This window comes from Arachis stenosperma, chromosome 4 (assembly GCF_014773155.1).
Source record: "Arachis stenosperma cultivar V10309 chromosome 4, arast.V10309.gnm1.PFL2, whole genome shotgun sequence".
In the NCBI taxonomy this organism is placed as follows: Eukaryota; Viridiplantae; Streptophyta; class Magnoliopsida; order Fabales; family Fabaceae; genus Arachis; species Arachis stenosperma.
Genome location: NC_080380.1, coordinates 47,055,228 through 47,070,019, shown reverse-complemented (window position 1 = coordinate 47,070,019; position 14,792 = coordinate 47,055,228). Strand labels below are relative to the sequence as shown.

The window sequence follows — 14,792 nt, the reverse complement described above, 5'->3', positions numbered from 1 at the left end:
GATCACTTATCAAGGGTGCCACAAGATGAATGCCAAGACAACCTTCCATCAATAAATGAAGAGTTTCCAGATGAACATCTCTTGCACATTCAACATGTCCCATGGTTTGCAGACATGGCCAACTACAAGGCAGGAAGAATCATCCCACAAGAGTACACAAGACAACAAGTGAAGAAGCTGTTGTATGAGGCTAGGTTCTTCTTTTGGGACGAACCATTCTTGTTCAAAAGATGCCCAGACGGAATGATAAGAAGATGTGTGCCAGAAAATGAGATGAAGAACATACTATGGCATTGTCACAACTCTAGTTATGGTGGTCATTTTGGAGCCGAAAGAACTGCTGCTAAGGTCCTTCAAAGTGGTTTCTATTGGCCCTCAATCTTCAAGGATGCTAGGGAGTTTGTGAGCCAATGCAATGAATGTCAAAGAACAGGGGGTTTGTCAAAGAAAAATGAGATGCCTCAAAAGTTCATTTTGGAAGTGGAACTCTTTGATTTGTGGGGAATAGATTTCATGGGACCTTTCCCTCCATCCTACACGTTCAAATACATCCTGGTAGCAGTAGAGTATGTCTCCAAATGGGTTGAAGCAATAGCCACCACCACATGTGATACCAACGTAGTCTTGCAATTCCTCAAGAAGAACATCTTCACTAGATTTGGAGTGCCCAAAGGACTTATAAGTGATGGGGGAAGCCACTTTTGCAACAAGCAACTCAATTCTTTACTCCACAAGTATGGTGTTACACACAAAGTAGCTACCCCGTATCACCCACAAACCAATGGACAAGCTGAACTTGCTAACAGAGAGCTAAAAAGGATCTTGGAGAAAACTGTGGGAACAACAAGAAAGGACTGGGTTAGGAAGCTAGATGATGCACTTTGGGCATATAGGACAGCCTTCAAAACACCCATAGGAAAATCTCCATTTCAGTTGGTGTATGGAAAGGCATGCCACCTCCCTGTAGAGCTTGAACATAAGGCTTTCTGGGCCACCAAACTTCTAAATCTAGATGCTCAAGCAGCAGGAGAGAAGAGGTTGCTACAACTCAATGAGCTTGAGGAGTTCAGATTGGAGGCATATGACAATGCCAAAATATACAAGGAGAGAGCAAAGAGATGGCATGATAAGAGGATCTCTCAAAGAACATTTGAACCAGGCCAAAAGGTGTTATTATTCAATTCAAGATTGAAGATCTTCCCTGGGAAGCTGAGGTCTAGATGGACTGGTCCATACACCATCACCAAAGTATCACCTCATGGCTATGTTGAATTGCTTGATGAAGCCTCAAAACAAACCTTCACAGTCAATGGACATAGGGTGAAGCACTATTTTGGTGGCCCTTGGAGCAAGGAAGAGAGTGTGCAACTCTTAACATGAGCAAAGAAGCTGCAATGTCGAGCTAAGGACAATAAACAAAGCGCTTCATGGGAGGCAACCCATGCACAGGGAGTCTTTTAATTTCATGTTTTAGTAACCAATAATGAGCAAGTAGACTAGTACATGGTGTATGCAAGGCACTAAGTTTGGTGTGGCCAATCTTGAAGTAATGGCAAATGTGTGTTCTATAACACCTAGCCACAAACTAAGTTTGGTGTCCATACATACACGAAAATGCTAAGCTATGAAAGTTTTGTCATCTACTTTAGTTATAAAATAAAATAATAAAAAAAAAAAACAAACGTGAAAAAAAAAAAAAAAGCATTGAATGTAGGTAAATTACTAAGTTTGATGTGGCTATCTTTGGAATTAATTCCATAGAACACTTAGTCACAAACTAAGTTTGGTGTCTTTACTTGCATTATTAATGCTAAAAAAATAGATTAGGGAATCTAATTTAGTCAATTTTGTATAGGAACATAATCATAAGTTTTTAGCCATTAATGTCACTTTAAGAATCTCAAGCCTTTGGCATTTTGTTGCAGGAAAGAAAGAAAGAAGTGATGGGGAATCTTGGGAGCATATAATGAAAGAAGGAAAGAAATGATGGGGAATCTTGAAGAAAGATCACGGATACATAAGGAAGGGTAGTCACATGAATTTTAAACTTTGTGCATGGGGAAAAAGAAATCAACATGCATTGTGCACAAGGAAGCATGCCATGACCGAGCCTTAAATGCCTTCCCACCAACTTTCACTTTAAATACTTCAACCATATTCATTCATCATTCATTCTTCTACCCACCAACTTTCACTTCACTAACCGAACTCATACTCAACCTCCAACCTACTCCATGTTTCACACATTCTAACCTTGAACCTCATCTTTACCCAACAAAACTCCTCTTGAAGCATCACATCTCTCACATAACCGAAACACTCAATCTCCTTCACCATCATTTTCTAAGTCACCGTGCTTACCTCATATCTCTCATTCAAATCATTTTCCTTGTGCTTGAGGACAAGCATTCAACTAAGTTTGGTGTTGGGGAGATTCAACCTTGCAAGTGAATCTCAATGGCATCATCATCAAGGGAGAGGAGAGAAGATGAATTTGATGAAAGAAGATTCAAATCCAAACACAATGAGCGGATCTTTAGTTGGATGTCAAGCAAAGATGTTGTTCCAGAACTACCATTCAAGCTTAAAAAAGATGAATATCCGGAGATACAAAAAATAATCAGAAAAAGGGGATGGGAGCTTCTCTGTGACCAACCTCAAGAAGTGAGCATGCTTCTCATCCATGAGTTCTTCACTAATGTGATAAGAGAATATGATGATGAAGAACCATACATGAGCTATGTAAGAGGTGTGGATGTTGATTTTAGCCCGGACACCATCAATAGGGTGCTAAGGGTCAAGCACAAACAGTTCAAACGACCTAGCTATGAAGAAAGGGTTGAAAATGACCCAAGATATGTGGATGTGGTGAGTGACTTATGCAGAGTAGGCACGGATTGGGTATTGGATTCACATGGCCGACCACTCAAACTTCGGAGAGGTGATCTCATACCTCAAGCAAAAGGATGGCATGACATAGTGAGGAGGTCATTGATCTCTACTTCAAATAACTCTGAGGTAACGGTGAATAGAGCTATAATGATCCATTGCATAATGAAAGGAGGGGAAATCAATGTTGGAGACATTATAGCCAAGAACATCATTGAAATAGCTCAAAAGGTCAAACAGGACAGCTGGCTAGGATATCCTAGTACTATTCTGCGCCTATGTGAAGAAGCTAGAGTGCCTCTTGAAGAATTTGGAGAAACTGATTTGGTCTCCATTGGAAAGCCTCTCACCAAAGAAAGGTTGGAGTTCATCACCACAACCCAATTGGAAAGGCAACCTTTAGCAAGAAGGAAGAAAAGGAAAGAAGTAAGACAAGAGGAGGAGCCTCAAGAAATGGATGAATCCCACACCTTGAACATGAACCAACTCCAAGCCGCCTTGGAAGGGGTTTCTGGGCAATATTCACAAATTCAAAGAAGCCAAGAGGAACAAGCGCAACAACAAAGGGACCTTTGGCAATTGATGGATCAACAAAGAGGGGTTCAAATTCAATGGATGAACCAACAAAATGAGTACCAAACACACATGATGGAGTTGCAACAAGAACAATATGCCAAGATGCAAGAAGCCATCAACAATCAGCTATGGAACATGAAAAAGCCATGGAGAAAGTGATACAAGAACAAGCTCAACTAAGGATAGAGCAAGCTCAGCAAAGAGAACTTCTCCATAGGTTGGATGCTAGACATGAAACACTCTACAGAGATTTCAATGAAAACAGAATGTTCAAGGAAGCCAGGCACAAGGACAGACTTGACTATGACATATGCACCCAAGAAAAGCTTAGTTACCTCTGTTCCACACCCCCATTGATCAACCCACAAATCAAATGTTTTAATGAGGCTCGGAAGATATTTGAACAGCAAGAACTAGCAAGGGTGAGATTCAATCAACAGAGGCTACAGGAGACAATGATAAGCTCAGGAATTTGGCAAAAAGAAGATCCAAAGGGGAATGCAACGACACAACAACAAGGAGAAAGGAGGAGCAAAAAGAAAGAAGATCCAAAAGGAGATGCAACAACACAACAACAAGGAGAAAGGAGAAGCAAAAAGAAAGAAGACCCAAAAGGCAAAGGAAAGCAAGGAGAATCAAGCAAAGGAAAAGGGACATGAAGACTAAAGGTGGTGAAGTTCCTATGTTTTTCTTTATGTTTTATTAAATAAAGAAGATGTATGTCTGAAATATGGTATACCTTCTAGGATGCATTTTCTTTTTGAAGCATTGTCTTTTATGTTGCCCATTCCATGCATCACCACTCACAGATTTGGAATGGTTGCTTGTCTTTAATACTTTTACTTGTCATTGGAATAAAAGATGCAGTTTGAGCAAGAACAGAGAGAAATCTAGCTTAAAAAGGATCATGTTGTCCCATAGGAAAGTGCTAGTATATTTATTGTGAAAGAATCAAGGTTCAATGAACTCAAAAGAATGCTGCTATACAAGACTAGTTTGGTTAAGGATCATAAGGACTTTATTAGTAAAAGCACAAATAACCTTGACAATAAAGAAAATAGAATACAAAGAATGAAAGGCTAGGCATCAATGACAAAAGTTGGATATGTGTCTGTGGTGATTGATGTTAAGAGACATACTTGGGCTAGTAAATCCGAGGGGTGCTTCATCACCCGGTAACTTGAGTTAACTAATTCGGGATTATCGATTGAAAACCCACAATCAAGAGTAGCTCTATAACAGAACATTTAGCAACCCAAAGAGGTGCTGGACACCACTATCCAAACAAAATTTCAATGTTATATGCCTGTGACTGAATGTGTTAAGGAAAGAGGCTTGAGTGAGTAAATCTTTAAGAGTGTCTCAACACTTAACAACTTGAACCAACTGGTTTGGGATTGTTGATTGAAAGCTTATGCTAAAGAGCCGCCTTAAGACAAGATTTCGAGCTTAATTGAAAGAAAAAGGGAAAGAAAAAAAGAAGGAAAAAGAAATAAGCAGAAAAAAAATTGGTTCAAGGATCATGTGCTAAGGTGTGAAAGAAGTCTAGTGAAGTTAACCAATTTAGTAGTGAAGCAAGCATTTCAATTGAAAAAGTTGAATAGTTGTGTTCAATTACAATAAATTCATGACCACACAAGTGAGGATAACATGCTCAATGAGAAATTACTCTCTGGGAGAACATTCAAGTCTTACATCTTAAATTCTTGTGACAAAGTCCTTTATATTTTGCTTGAGGACAAGCAATATTTTAAGTTTGGTGTTGTGATGCAAATGCATATTTGCATTAGTTAGTTAGTTTAGTTAGTTTTAGTTTAAATTCACTCATTTTCTCTAAATAAACAAGTCCTTTTATGAGTTTTGTTTCCATGCATGATGATATCAAGGAACATGTTAATTCTAGCCAAATTCATGCAAATGATTTAAGGAATGCATATATGAATGAGTATGAATGAATCTCATGAAATTTATTGCTTGAATTGGTGAGACTTTGAAGCTATGTCCCTTGTTGATGATAGGTGATGAAACAAGGAAGCATGGAAGCAAGAATGATGCAAGCTGGGCAAAGTTGGCGTTGCCAACTTGGAATCCACGTTGCTAACTCCACAACACAAGGCAAGCTTGGTCCTGGAGGCAACCAAGGCAAGAGTTGGCGTTGCCAACTTGGAATCCACGTTGCCAACTCCACAACACAAGGCAAGCTTGGTCCTGGAGGCAACCAAGGCAAGGAGTTGGCGTTGCCAACTTGGGATTGGCGTTGCCAACGCCACACACAACCACACCAAGCAAGCTTAGCAACCCTGGAAGCAAAGTTGGCGTTGCCAACTCTAGAATCAAGTTGCCAACGCCACACACAAGACTAAGCAACATCCAAGTTGCCAACGCCCATCACATGCAACATCCAAGTTGCCAACGCCAAGACTAGGCACCATTCACGTTGCCAACGTGGGAAGCAAGTTTTAGAGCCTTGAAGAAGGCTCGAGCACGTTGCCAACGCCAGCTTCTATGGGCGTGTTCACTGGCAACGTGGGAAGCAATGCCTGGAGCTAGGAAAGGAGGCTCGAGCACGTTGCCAACTCAAGATGGGCGTTGCCAACGCCACACAACCAAGCAAACTTGGCCCTGGAAGCAAGGTTGGCGTTGCCAACTCTAGAACCAAGTTGCCAACGCCACACACACAAGACACAAGCAAGGAACTTGGCCCTGGAGGAAGACAAGAAGCAAAGTTGGCGTTGCCAACTTGAGAGTGGCGTTGCCAACGCCACACACACAAGCAATTTTGGCACTAATATGGAAGCTCGAGCACGTTGTTTGAGCTAGGAAGCATTGGCGTTTTTGAGGACAACGCAGGCTAACAACGCCACACTATCAAGCTTGGCCCTGGAAGAAGCAAAGTTGGCGTTGCCAACTTGAATCTGGCGTTGCCAACGCCACACACAAGCAAATTTTGGCACCAAGTCTTGGCGCACCAACCAGGCTGCCAAACGCCCAATGGCGCACCAACCAGGCTGCCAAACGCCCATTGGCGCACCAACCAGGCTGCCAAACGCCCATTGGCGCACCAACCAAGGTGCCAAATGCCCAATGGCGCACAAACCGCGTTCCAAACGCCCAAATGCCGCACCACTCACGTTGCCAACGCTAGATGGGCGTTGCCAACGCCAACTTACCAAAACAAGGCAGCCTGAACATGTCCACTTCAATGGAAGATATCTTGAGCTACAGAGATCCAAATTGAGTACTTCCAGTTGCGTTGGAAAGCTAACATTCAGAGCTTTCCAACCATATGTAATAGTCCACGGTGGAGCACAAGATTGGAGCCAAACCAGAGTCATCTTTAGGCCCTAAAAACAAGAACAAGAAATGAAATTCAAGGGAGCTAGAGATGATCCTTGGATGTGGGATCGAGCACGTTGCCAACGTGCACAAAGGGGGCGTGTTTTGCAACAACGCCAGCCTCAAGTCCTTGCCTTGGGAGAGTCATGCTCGAGCACGTTGCTAACTTGGGGTTGAGGGTGCGTTATTCACAACAACTTGGCAACAACTTGGCAGCTTGACCTTACCTTCTTTGAGGAACCATAACTTGAGCTAGGAAAGTCCAATTGAGGTGATTCCAGTGGCATTAGAAAATAGACATCAAGAGCTTTCCAATGATGTATAATAGTCCATATTGAAGCTGAAGGTTGACACTCAAATTCTGGGCTACATTTAGCATGAAAGTAAGGCCAAGAAGAGGAAGAGCAAGTTGTTTGCAACAACTTGGGCTAGCAACGCCCAAGTCTCAAACTCACTTCCAGGAAATTGGCATGCACGTTGCCAACGTGCACTAAGGCCTGAGTTATTGCCAACAACGCCCATCAATGGGCCAGAATTGGTGCCAACTTGATTTGCTTCCCTTATTCATCACAAAGGCTAACAACTTCTCCAATTGAGCCAAGAATTCAACAAAGAGGAAGCCCATATTGCTAACCCACTTGAAGATCTTTAGGACTAGTATAAATAGAGATTGAGTTTGTACTTTAGGGGGACTTTTTGACACTTTTACTTTTACTCTTTGACACTTAGACATTTTTAGACTTTTTAGCACTTGTATTGGAGAACTCTTTGGTACTTCCGGGAGGAGAACCAGAGAGCTATTTTGGGTTCATCTTGGAACTTCTCTTCTTGATTTTCTTAAGCTTTAAGCATTTTCCTTATTCTTCATCATCTTTCTTTATACTTAGCTTAATTTTCATTCATGGCAATTGTTGTTGATATTGGAGCTATGACTCACTAAACCCCACATTCATTAGGGGGATGAGCTCTGCTTGTTGAAATGAGTTGGTGAATTCATCTTTTCCTCCTCAATTTTAGTGGTTGATCTAAAGAGGGAACTCTTGCTCTTCATAGATTCAACCACCATCGAGAGAGGGGTTAATCTACATGAATTATGTGGTGAATTTGAGGAATGAGCCACATAATTCAGTTTAGAGTTCATCCTTTCATGATTCCTTCAATCAATATACCTTGGTTAGTATGTGAGATGTAACTCTCCTTGGTTGAGATTATAGGAATTGTGTGGCTGGATTAGAAAGGAGCTTCATCTCTCTCATGAACAAATAGATCACGAGAGTGGCATTTGGTTATGTTGAGAGAGATTGAATCACCAAGAGATTGGGATTCAATCACCCACTTGCCATGGATCTATACCCATGATTGAGAAGGATTTGACTAACATCAATTCATGAAAACTTGCATCTCTGATCCCTAATGATCTTCTCTACCATCAATTCTTATTTCTATTGCCTCTAGTTGTTTAATTTCCCACAACCCAATTCCCTTTTACATTCGGTCATTTTATTCTTCTTGTCATCTACATTTTGTTCCTTTAATTCATGCTATTTACTCTTATGTTCTTTAAATTTCTGCAACCTTTAATTCCTTGCAATTTATCTTTGATGTCATTTAAGTTTCTTGCAATTTAAGTTTCCGTTATTTACTTTCATTTAATTTTTCTTTTCTAGTTCTTTACATTTTGTGTCATTTACATTCTTGCAATTATGTTCAAAAATCAAAATGCTCATGAAATCAAAACTATGTTTGTTTGACTAAATTTACCATTAACTAAAGTTGCTTAATCTACCAATCTCCGTGGGATCGACCTCACTCTTTGTGAGTCTTATTACTTGATACGACCCGGTATACTTGCCGGTTATACGTGAAATCCCATTTTTACGTATCAGCAACCCTGGAGTGTGGAATTGTCGAACACGTTTAAGCTCCAGTTTAAGGTTAAACTGGAGCTTAAACGTGGAAATGGAGAAAGCAACCCTGGAGGAGAATGATCGAACACGTTTAAGCTCCAGTTTAAGGTTAAACTGGAGCTTAAACGTGGAAATGGCTCCCTGGTGCATTTCTCATTTCTGGCGTTTAAATTCCAGTTTAAGGTTAAACTGGAGGTTAAACGCCACTTTCAGCTTTTCCTCAGCTTTCATGATTTTGGCGTTTAAGCTCCAGTTTAAGCTTAAACTGGAGTTTAAACTGGAGCTTAAACTGGAGCTTAAACTGGAGCTTAAACTCCACATGTGATATTCAAGCTTCCTTTATTGATTTTGTTGCTTCCTTGCCTAACCTCTTCTTCCCTGAAATCATCCAAACAACTGCATCAAAGTCTTGCAAAATTTCATGAGAAATCTTCCATTCATAGCATTCAAGTAATATAACTAAAAACTCATGGAATTTGCATCAAAATCATACTGTTTGGATGGTTCATTGCTTTGTTATTCATTTAACCATTCTTGGTTACTTTAAGCTCAAGAAAATGCATAAAACAACTAAAACTAACAGAAAAATGCTAGTGAAACTAGCCTAAGATGCCTTGGCATCACAACACCAAACTTAATACTTGCTTGTCCCTAAGCAAGTCCTGAGTTATTTGAGAAGAAAGTATGAAACAGAAAGTAATTACATTGGCTATATTAGCAAGCATTTGAAGTTCTTCAGAAGGGTTTTATGCAGAAAATTGCAGCATCACTTTTTCATTCTTATCAGGCAAGATTATCACTTTTTCATTGCATCCATCAAACACTGCTATGGCCTCTTGTTATTCTTATGTCCTTGGCACTTTTCCCTTCTTTGTTTTTCTTTTTCTTAGAGCTCCTTTGCTCCTTGTTTGCTCAGTGTCATGTGTTGCACAAGCCTTTGGCATTTTCTTTTTCTTATCAGTGCACTACACATATCCACTACAAGCATTTTAGTTCACATTTCTTCTTGAGACATTGGTGCCCAGCACCTCTTTGTGTGACTAAATGTTTTGTATTTAGGTTGCTCTTGATAATGGACTTTTGGTTGATAATCCCGGGTTAGTTAACCCAAGTTACTTGAAACACTCCTCAGAACCTATTCATCCAAGCATATCCTTAATACATAACACCACAGGCATTTGTCTCAGAAGTTCAAACCATTGGTGCCTAGCTTATTTTCTCAATTTTTTTGCTTTTTGGTTGCCCTTTTTCAGTGGCTTTTTCTTCTTCTTTTTCTTTCTTTTTCATGGCCAAAGACATTTATTCATCAAGATCCATAGACAGTATTCAAACTTCTACACAAAAATGATAATTCTACACTCAATTTCCAGTGATCTGACTAAACAATCAAGCATGCATACCACCACTTAATTCTACTTGATTTGTCACTAATTGAGCCAAGTTACTTTTGTTCAAACTTTTCTTTTATTTTTGGAAACAGAACAAGCATGGCAAGCATTTGTTTAAGAAGGTGAAGTTATATCCAAACATCTAGGCATTCACTTTATTCAAAGCAGTAAACCAACACTCATACTAAAAACTTCACATTCCAGAAAGATTCAACAATTACAGTTTAAACCAGAACAACCATGCTTTTGTTTGCCTTTTAAAGAATGGTCAAGGAACAACACCACCTTGTGAAATTTCTTGTTTTCTCTTTGTTGCCAGGAAACAATTTGATTTCTCCTTCTTCTCCTAGTTGTTGCTTCATGTTCTTTCTAAGATCCTTGTTTCCTTTCCTGCAAAGAGTGATGAAGTTGCTTGCTTCTCAAGCACTTGAATGGTTAGCTCAACTATGTATGGGCAAGTGTCTGAGTCTTAAGTTGGTGTGTGAACACCAAACTTAGTCTCCTACTTACTCCTCTGCTCTTTGAATCCTTGAATTCTCCTTGGAATGAAGTTGCTGCTAAGGATTTTAAGCATTTCTGTGATTGCTTAGAATGGTTGTTCCTTTCATATAATTCAAAGGTTGTTGTGTTCAGTTGATCTGTATGGTGGAACACCAAACTTAGGGTCACACATTCCCCTTTGAATTATTGATCCACGAATTCATTGTTTGGTGTGAAACACCAAACTTAATTCTTTGCAACGCACAGAAACTACTTCACCTTTTTATTGAAACAAATAAAAGAAACGGCAAAGGAGTGTTACCTCAGGTTGGGTTGCCTCCCAACAAGCGCTTCTTTAACGTCATTAGCTTGACGGTTGTCCTTTGTTAGGGTGGATTGTAGTGCTTGATGTCCTCTCCTCTCACTATGAAAACGTCCCCATTTGATTCCTTCATGATTTCCAAACGTTCCATAGAAAGAACTTTCCTGATTGTAAACACTTGAGGGAGCTGGGAAGGAATGGTTTTGAGGCCAGGCGGGATTGGCAGATAATGACTTGATATCACTTTATCTCCCGGAGAGAAACCTTCAGTGGGAATTTTCTTATTTCTCCACCCTCTTGGCAATTTCTTTACAATTCTTCCCTCTCTCTTGAGGATTTCTTCATTGACCCTTATGCCAGGAGGATCCTTCTGACCTGTTTCTATTGATTCTTGTGGCTTTAACTCTTGCAATTCTTGTTTGCCTTCCAAGGACTGTTTCAGAGTTTCAGCTGCTGGATTGCTTTCCTCCAAACACAGATGGCTACTATCATCCTTAGGCTTTTCAGGTTTTGGTTCAGGCTCAGATGCAGGTTTGAAAACATGGAAAATGAGCTGTTCATCATGTATTCTCAAAATTAGCTCTCCTTGTTCTACATCTATGAGCGCTCTAGCAGTGGCTAGAAATGGCCTTCCCAGAATGATAGGGTGTAGGTAGCTTTCCTCCATGTCCAAAATGACAAAGTCTGTGGGGAAGAAATAATTTCCCACTTTCACCAGCACATTCTCAACTACCCCTTCAGCTTGCTTCTGAGTTTTGTCAGCCAGTTGTATGATTACATCAGTGGATCTCACCTCATTCAGTTGTAGCCTCTTCATAAGAGTCAGAGGCATCACATTTATGCTAGCTCCTAGATCACAGAATCCTTTGTCAATTTTTGTTTCCCCTATGATGCAGGGGATATGAAAACTTCCTGGGTCTGTTTTCTTAGAGACTATGTCCTTCTTGATGAGTGCACTGCATTCTTTGTTCATTATTACAGTTTGTCCTCCCTTCAAAACTCTTTTCTTGCTCAGCAATTCCTTCAAATACTTGATATGTGTAGGCATCTGCTGGAGAATCTCAAGAAAGGGAATATTGATATGGAGAGACTTAAATGTCTCTAAAAACCTTGAATATGTTTTCCCTTTTTCACCTCCTCCTAACCTCTGAGGAAATGGTGCTTTTGGTTGGTATGTTTCCAGCATGCCTTTATTTTGCAGTTCCTTGGCTTGCTCAGTTTCACTTTCCTGCTTAGCTTCTTCCACACCTTCCTTCAAGATTTCTGGCTCCTGTTCTGAGGGTCTGATTCCTTCTTCTTCTGAGACTTCCTTCAATATGGTGATGGCCTTGCATTCTTCCCATCTCACTCCCTTTTGTTCCCCTTTAGGATTCTTTTCTGTGTCACTAGGGAACACTGCAGTTGACTTGGGGGCCTGTTGAGATAGCTCTCCTACTCGAGACTCCATCCTCTTGAGTTTTTCACCATGGTTCCTTAAGGTAGATCTCACATCATCCCTAAAGCTTTTCAACTCACTTATGTCCTGACCCATGTTTGCAAGCATTCCTTCTATCCTGTTTAATTGATCTTGAAATTGTTGGTTCGGATTAGGTTGGGCAGGTTGATTATTTTGGCCATGATATGGTGGTTGGGAGTAAGTGTTCTGTGTGGCTTGGTATGATCTTTGGTTGGAGTTTTGGTATGTGGAATTGTTATGTTGGTTGGGGTTGTAAGTTTTGTGGTTTTGTGGTTGGGTTTGCTGGTTTCCCCACCCAAAGTTTGGGTGGTTTTTCCAGCCTGGGTTGTAAGTGTTGGAATGTGGATCATATGGTTGCCTTTGTTGATTTCCCACATAGTTGGCCTCTTCCCAATCACCTCCTTCAGTGCTTACTTCCTCTTGATCTTGTGTGTGTATTGCAGCCACTTGATTTGTTTCTAATTTCCTGGTGAGCTCTGCTAGTTGCTTGGCAAACACCTTGTTTTGGGCTAGAATTGTATCAACATGGTTCAGCTCCATGACTCCCTTAGTGTTGTGTCTCTCTGAAGCATAGTAGTACTCATTCTCAGCCACTGTCTCAATCACTTCAATGGCTTCTTCCACAGTCTTTTTCCTGTTCAATGAACCTCCTGATGAATGGTCTACAGCCTTCCTTGATTCATAAGAAAGTCCATCATAGAAAATATGCAATTGCACCCAGTCATGGAACATGTCTGGTGGGCATTTCCTTGTCAAATCCTTGAACCTCTCCCATGCCTCGTAGAGAGTTTCACCATCTTGTTGTCTAAAAGTCTGAACCTCAGATCGAAGCCTCTTGACCTTTTGTGGGGGGTAGAAACGTGCCAGAAACTTACTTTCAACCTCACCCCAGGTTGTTAGGCTCCCCCTTGGGAATGATTCCAGCCACTTAGCTGCCTTGTCCCTAAGTGAAAATGGGAACAAGAGCAGTTTATAGGCATCTTCCTGGACTCCATTGGACTTCACAGTGTCGCAAATTCTCAGGAATTTTGTGAGATGTTGGTTTGGATCTTCATTAGCACTCCCACCAAATGAACAATGATTCTCCACCAGTGATATTAGCTGTGGTTTGAGTTCAAAATTGTTGGCCTGAATGGGTGGTTTCTGAATGCTGCTACCACAATTCCCAGAGGTTGGGTTTATGTATGAACCAAGAACCCTCCTCTCGGGAATGGCATTATTTCCATCAGCTCTCTCATGGTTGTGAACTTCTCTATCCATGTTGAGATCTAGAGCTTCCTCAAAATTGTCCTCGGATTCTCCTTCAGATTCTTCTTCTCCCAGTACTCTCTTCCCTCTTGCTTCCCTTCTAAGTTTATGAAGGGTCCTCTCTGGTTCGGTATATGGATGAGTTGATGTCTCTCCTCTCCTACCTGTCATACAAGAACACAGCACAGGCAACAAACAAGTGAAATACTCTTGGTTAATGGAAGAGTATGGTTAGAGCAGTTGAGGAATTAATTCAAATAGTTAGTGAGTCAGTGAGTTAGTTGCTTGAATTTAAAGGCATAAAGAAAGAAAGCAAGTAACAGAGTGCAGAAATTAAAATTCAACAAGTAACTTGAACTGAATTAACAAAACAAGAAAAATGCTCAATCTAGTTAACTTCCAATTTGAGAATTATCAATCGAAAACCAATCCCCGGCAACGGCGCCATAAACTTGATATCTGCGATTTTAGGAAATTGCACGATCGGCAAAAATTCCTTCCGGCAAGTGCACCGGTTATCGTCAAGTAAAAACTCACAATAGAGTGAGGTCGAATCCCACAAGGATTGGTTGAGTGAGCAATTCGGATTAGAAGTGTGTTCTAGTTGAGCGGAATCAAGATTTAGATGAGAATTGCGAAATGTAAAATTGGCGGGAAACGTAAATGGCAAGAAATTGAAATTGCGGAATCTTAAATTGCATGAATTAAAGAGCGAGAAGCTAAATTGCTGAAATTAAAAAGGGATCGGGGTGATTGCATGAATTTAATTGCAGAATGTAAAGAGAAAGTGGTAGATCAGAAATGGGGAATTCATTGGGTTTCAGAAGATATTGAGATCTCCGAATCAAAACATTTTTATCCCTTCCTCAACCAATGCGTTCATTGAATTTTGCTTGGCAACCTTATATGATTGGATCCCAATCCCTTGGCTCACCAATTCTCTCTAAAAACAAACAAATTCCCAATCCCTTGGTTTAAATGTTCATAAGAAGAGATGACGCTCGATCACTGATTATACCACACAGTTTCATGAACCACAATTTGGTAGGATTACATGTCACAATATCCATCCAAACCCCAATCCAATTCACTGTGAGAAAGCTTCTCTAGCATGAATCCTCCATTCCTTTCCCAAGGTTCCGAAGGATTCCAATTATGGATAGTTTCTTTCCCAAGACAACTAACCAATG

The 14,792-nt window shown here is 40.5% G+C and overlaps 1 non-coding gene across 1 annotated transcript; it reads left to right on the top strand.

Annotated features, from left to right (window-relative positions):
- Positions 1-13,084: 13,084 nt before the first annotated feature.
- Positions 13,085-13,188, top strand: LOC130978660 (small nucleolar RNA R71). Its single transcript, XR_009086280.1, has one exon. It is a non-coding gene; the product is annotated as a small nucleolar RNA R71 (small nucleolar RNA).
- Positions 13,189-14,792: the final 1,604 nt, after the last annotated feature.